This window comes from Cucurbita pepo, chromosome 10, assembly GCF_057944985.1.
Source record: "Cucurbita pepo subsp. pepo isolate OVF chromosome 10, ASM5794498v1, whole genome shotgun sequence".
Classification (NCBI taxonomy): domain Eukaryota; kingdom Viridiplantae; phylum Streptophyta; class Magnoliopsida; order Cucurbitales; family Cucurbitaceae; genus Cucurbita; species Cucurbita pepo.
In genome coordinates, this window is record NC_141807.1 from 8,945,278 (window position 1) to 8,952,142 (window position 6,865).

Sequence of the window (6,865 nt, forward strand, 5' to 3'; positions counted from 1 at the left end):
TTCCGTCGGACGATAGAAAAGTTTGAGCTAAAAGATTGAATCACACCTGGTAAGAAAGGCAGGCTTAGCAGGTTTCTCCAAACGTTTAAACAAAAAGAGGAAGCAACCGATCCTAAAGAGGTCAACGCATACGTGCTTTTTCCTTTCGTTTAGCGAGATAGCTTACCAGCTCTTTCGGCTCATAGCAGCAGTATGAAAAGCGAAATCCTCATCCTGAGTCGAGTCCGCATTGCCATACGAATCAACATCGGCCAAACCAAGAGCTACTATTTTTTCTTTAACGAAAGCGGATCTAACAGTTTCGATAAAACCAACCTCTTTTAAAGAAGAAGTCGCTCTGCCTTGATCACCGTGGATATATGCAGCTCCCGCTTTACCTTTGCCTACCGTGAAAAGGAAAGCTTCCTCACGATAGGCCCTCCCAACTCCCGAACATCTTTCTATCAATCGAGAGAGGTATAGAATAGTACAACAAACCAACAAGACAAGAATGAACTCATAAGATGGGCGGTCAGGGAAACGATTTTATTTGTGTTATCCGCCAAGGAAATGATCAAGGAATTCTCTATACACGGCGGAGAGATGACCGTATTGTTGCACATCCTGAATAAAGTACCGTAGGCAAGCGAAGCTTTTGAAAATGAAAGCGTCTATACACGGCTGAGAGATGACCGTATTGTTGCACATCCTGAATAAAGTACCGTAGGCAAGCGAAGCTTTTGAAAATGAAAGCGTGTAGAACTCAGATCCACTTTCTCTTCGATTCGTAAACTTCGGAACTGATCATCCTTTCGTCTCCGGGTGACTGAGAGAGAATTTAGGCCTGACGTGCATCCGATTTGGTCAACAGTAAGGTACAAAGCGGATTGATAAAATGGGCTTGAAGATCCATTGTCGTTAGGTCGAAGATCTCTACTAGGTTTAGTACACTTTGGTAGTTGCGAATGTTGCCGTAATCGAATGTCTTTCTCATTCGACATTCTCTCTTACCAAGCACTCATACTCGCCAGGGTTGAGGAGACAGTCCGTGAGCTAATTGGGTTTCGAGATTGCGTATACGCGAAAAGAGCTCACTTTCGACTTTCTCCTCGGCGTTTTATGCCCGGTTCTGGTTCAGGAAAGGGTCTCATCTCTTTAATTGGAGCACATTGATGCCGAAGGAGTCTTCGGAACAGGTGCAGAGGCTATGATGACTTCAGGCTATTCAAATAGCATGGCTGATACCACAAAGAAAGGGTATCTAAGTCACACTAGTGGAATAGATTTTTCATAATAATTATCTCGATATATGATACCAAAAACCTGCCTGATGACTGATAAGGTAAGGGGTTTCAAAAGACAAAAGAATGACAATTCTACGTGTGATAGAAAAGGAGATCTTTTTTTTTTTCAATGTGCGTGGTTCGCCTGCCTTCCTGACCACGGATAGGCTTTGGGGATTTGCACTTCGGCCCCTTAGAATACCACATCAAGGTGACAGGATTCGAACACATGACTCTCTGAAACTTCTTCATCGGTTATTTTGGCTCATCTTTCTTGAATAGATTGTGACGACAGATGACCTATGTGACAACAGCGGACAACATGCCTGCCTTCCTGACCACGGATAGATTACGGGGCTTTGCACGTTGGCCCCTGAGAATACCACATCAAGGTGACAGGATTCGAACCTATGACTCTCTGAAACTTCTTCATCGGTTATTTGGGTGCATCTTTCTTAAAAGGATTATGACGACAGATGACCTATGTGACGACAGCGGACAACATGTCTGCCTTCCTGACCACGGATGGACTACGGGGCTTTGCACTTCGGCCCCTGAGAATATACCACATCAAGGTGACAGGATTCGAACCTATGGCTCTCTGAAAATTCTTCATCGGTTATTTGGGTGCATCTTTCTTAAAAGGATTGTGATGACAAATGACCTATGTGACGACAGCGGACAACATGCCTGCCTTCCTGACAACAGATAAACTACGGGGCTTTGCACTTCGGCCCCTGAGAATACCACATCAAGGTGACATGATTCGAACCTATGGGTCTCGAAAACTTCTTTATCGGTTATTTGGGCGCATCTTCCTTAAAAGGATTGTGACAACAGATGATCTATTTGACGACAGCGGACAACATAATGAAAAGTTTCTAGAAAGAATACAATAGAACAAATGATCAATTTGACGAGCGGACAACATAATGAAAAGTTCCTAGAAAGAATACAATAGAATTTATGTAATGCTCTTTTTGAAGTCCGGCCCTTCGAAGAATATGTTTCATTCTGTATTCTCATCTTCTTGGTTCAATGTTTAAAAACCACATTTTAAATCATATTATCTTGCATAATTCATTTTGATATAATATTGTTGGGGGCATTTTGAGAATCGAACTTGAGACCTCTCACACCCAAAACGATAATCATACCACTTAGACCAAATGCCTTTGTAGTAGATTTATAATTCTTAGTTGCTAGTCTATATATTTTCCGTGCCTCAATATATGAAAAATTTATAGAAGTTGAAGGTGCATTGCCACGCATTCCTTTGGGTTAGGCTCCATTGATAACTATTTTATTTTTTTTGTGGGGCATTTCGAGAATCGAACTCGAGACCTCTTGCACCCAAAGCAAGAATCATACCACTAGACCAAATGCCCTTATTAATGACTATATATTAAGTTTTTTATGGAATGTATCATCATTATTTCATTTATTTTCTTTGTTAATGAAATCCATGAGCAATTATTATTATATCTTTTAGATCTTTTAGATCTAGACCGCTGTTAAGATCTAGACCGCTGTTAAATTATTTACATAGGGTTTGTGATAATTACTGTATAGAGAAGAAAAAAAATAGAAGTTATTTAAAGAATAGAAATTAATTAAAGAATAGAAGTTAATTACTGTACAGATAAGTTATTTTTATTTTCTAGAATTTAATTATTGTAGGGAGAGAACAAAAACGAATAGAATTACTGTAGAGAGAATACACTAGGTTGGCTCATCTTTTGATGACATGAACATAGGGGCATTCCGAGAATTGAACTCGGGACCTCTTGCACCCTAAGCGAGAATCATACCACTAGACCAAATGCCCTTTCTAAAATAAATGCAACATTTTTAGCTCCTACTCAATATATTTTTTTCTCTCAAGTTTGAAATCTATTTTCTTGAGCGGTTGTTGGACTATAAAACAAAGAGTTGATGGTCTAGTATTTTACTTGTAAGTAAGGCTTGTAATATTGAATTGTTCTAATATACAAGTGTTATCAAATAAACTACAACCCAACAAATGAATCAAACTAATCAGTTTGGGTTGGGTTGGATTTATTCGACTCAGTTCATCAGTTTGTTTGATTTAATTCTTCTATTTTGCTTCGTATGACAAGAAAATGAAGTTGTATTGAATGTACCATAGTTTGATTTATGACAAACTCATATGAAATATAATTGCATTAATAGTACTAAGAGTTGGAGTCTATAAACATTTCATGAACTTAAGTGCAACTCATGCTTCACTAAAGACGAGATAAACTTTAGTTAACTAACTGGAACTTTAAATTATTCATGTGGAGCTTCAATTACTCTATGTTAGCTTCTATCTTTAGGATTTACTAATTGGACAGAGTTCTTGTTTTATGTAATTTTCAACTACAACTTATGTTTTCAAATTTTTAGGTCATAATTTAGGTAGTGGTTGTATATTATGGATGAACACTAGAGTTTCTATCCCGTTCACCACAACTATTCTAGTTTTTGTTTGAAGGCTATAATTGTCATCTATGTTGAATGGCAATAAAATTTGTTTAGATGAAATTTTAGTTAAAGTTGCATATTTTACTTCTTGCGAGTAAAAAATTTGTTTCTTCGCATAGTATGAATTTAGTTGCAAAGTTTTTAGGAATAAGATGGAGAAAGAAATTTTCTTTAAAATAATAAATAGACCCAAGTTCATCTTTGTTGTTGTCTAATTGTGATTTTGCAAAAAGCTTAACTAATATGAAATATCGAGGTAAATCAAGAATATATCCTACACGTCATTCAAGATGACAATAAAATTGAGTTAAATTGAACGCAGTTTTAGTTTCATGTTTAGTAGGTTCAAGATGAAGCATAATTGTATTAATGATATTAAAGAGAAATTCGTGTTTTATTAGAAGAGACCAACTTCATTTAAGGCACTAGGAGTTTAAACTACTTCCATTGTAATTTCAATCACTCCACAATGATTACAAATTTAGGGTTGGCTAATTGGACGTCAATTATCAACTTTAGGTTATAATTTAGGTAGTAGCCATTATAATATTGACAACTCTCTAAAAGTAGAGTTATATCAAGTCTTTTTATAGTTAATATTGCACCCTTATTCACACCCATTTATTCTACTTAGTGAGCATGAAATCGTTTATTGCGGTCTAACATGCAAAAAAAAAAAAAATGATTTGGCATAAATCCATCTTAATTGTATATTTAGTTGAATTATATGGTAAAATTTCAGACATTTATGCTAAACCATTTGGGAGTAGCAAATTTGGAAACAAATGGGGGATGACATGAAAATTTTAAATCCACATAATCAGTCCAAGTGGGTCATTGACTACCCAATGAGGAACATCCTATGTGGACTACTTATTCCTTTTCGGCCCTAAAGGGGAACTCAAGCTCAATATAAAAGGAAAAGAAAGACCAAGAGGAGAGGAGCCACATTTTGGGGAGAAAATCGAATTACACAGCAGCAGCCTCTACTGTGAAACCAGAAAAGAAGAAGAAAACACTAATCCAGCAGCTGTTGATAGCAGAAAGAAAATGAGACCAACAAGAATTGATTAGGGCAAAGAGGTGGACGTGAGAGCTCAAGAGAAGGGAACTTCCATTGACGAACAACAACAAACCGGGATAACTCTCTATTTCCTTATTCTCTTTCCTTATTCCATCAATCTTACATGATGAAGATGCGGATTCCTCTGTTTAATTCAGTTTGTATGGAGAGCTAAACTTAATAAGGGAGGCGAGAGAGTTTTATATAGTTTAAGTATGTTGACGGTATGATTTTAGTTTATTAAAGAGTTGTTGTTAATAGCCCTAAGCAATGCTCCTAACGTTCTATTAACCACCTTAGTTTGCTCGTTAATCTGAAGATGACATGTAGTTGAAAACAATAATTTGTTACCCAATTTATGACTTAATATTCTTATAAATAATAGCCCTAAGCAATGCTCCTAATATTTTGTTACCCAATTTATGACTTAATATTCCAAAAGTGGCTTAAAAATTTAACATCCCTATCTTTTTTTGTGTGCAGCAAACATTGGCAACATTGACTACAAAACTTATAAACATCGTGCTTCATGGCAAAGGTCATATGGATCGTGATGAGCATTTTATCCCATATCTTGGTTTCGCTAACTAAAGTTTTCCAATAACTCCCAAACTTCATTACGTTATATAACCTCTTGGGATAAGGATTCATATAACATTTCATAAAATAAGATCTACCGATGAATTTCATAGCATTTGAAGGTCATCTAGGTCATGAACCGAAGGTAAATTACCTTAGGGGCACTATGGTCATTTTACACCGTTTCTTCGTTTACCTACTTATCCTTATCCAATGACCACCAAATTTCACTTCTGACCTCAACATACTATAATATGCTCTGTATTAAAATTTGATAGGCAGCGGAGCTCATAGTAGGTTATTTTAACGTTACTTAAATCTCGAGCTATTTGATCGGTTCAGGGTCTTAACTCATGGTTCTTTGGGTTTTTCTTTCATATATCCTTAATTCATACTTGGTTTAGGGTTCATATGAAAATCCAAGCGATTTCTACAAGTGTTTCTTAACAAAAAGTCCAAGGTGGCTACTTGCCTCGTCATCGACGTTTGGGACGTCCATTCTTGAGCTTCCAATATCTAAATTACTTCAAAATTTCCTTCCACGTACTCCTTATTGTGTCTAGTTTCTGAAACCATAAGATTTTCTATGAGAATTGGTCTGGAATGGGGTTAAAATTGAGAAAACTCGAGAAAAGGTCAAATTTTGAGTTGACTTGGACAGTTTAGTTGAACTGGTCATATCATCATTTTCTTCCTCTGAATAGGAAGAAGATGCGCATTTTTTGTGTCGTCACCATCTGAAACTCGGCCTGTACAGCCACATTTACAACGTTTCTCTCCTCGATTTCTTCGTGAAACTTAAAGATTGTTATTACAAGGAAGGGCTAGGGATTGATCTGATACCTTCTCGTGGATTGTAGCCTAAGATATTCGCTTCCAAAGTTCATCCAAAATCTGATTTATCGCTGGAGATAAAACAAAGGATTTCTTATTGGGTAGCCGATTCTAGGGGTTTCAAGGCCCTATTTCTTCATCGAACCTCTTCCATATCCTTTCTTCAGGCTAAAGGAATTGGTTTGGAGGAACGTCTTTGAATGTAAGACCTTAATTTCCAAAAATCGTTCTCGGTATGCAACTCACTCGAAATGCCAGAATTTTTGATCTCTTGGGTAGCTTGTTTTACGATGTTTCCTCTCTCGATTCCTTCATCAAGTTTACTCAACTTCTTCCTCTGAAGCTAGAGGATCCTTAATTTGAAGGAAAAGAGATCGTAGATAGGAATTCGACTCTTATCCCCAATTTAATTTTGAAATCTATTTCCTTCAATTCGACACGCTCTCGAGGTTACTTTTCTTTGTGGTCTTCTATGGAAGCATTCCTTGGAGGTGTAGAAACTGATTGGAATCATTCTTGCTCGACGAATCATCATGTATCCTCAGATTGGATTTTCAAGTTTTTCTTCAAGTTCTTCAATGGTTGATTGAATTGAGGGAATGGTTTCTAGGCTCTTTCAGCACTATATTCCTTCATAGAA

At 36.8% G+C, this 6,865-nt stretch overlaps 2 non-coding genes across 2 annotated transcripts; both read right to left on the reverse strand.

The window, feature by feature from the left end:
* Window positions 1-2,578: 2,578 nt before the first annotated feature.
* Window positions 2,579-2,650, reverse strand: TRNAP-UGG (transfer RNA proline (anticodon UGG)). The gene has a single exon. It is a non-coding gene; the product is annotated as a tRNA-Pro (tRNA).
* A 368-nt stretch (window positions 2,651-3,018) lies between these two features.
* On the reverse strand, window positions 3,019-3,090 carry TRNAP-AGG (transfer RNA proline (anticodon AGG)). The gene has a single exon. It is a non-coding gene; the product is annotated as a tRNA-Pro (tRNA).
* Window positions 3,091-6,865: the final 3,775 nt, after the last annotated feature.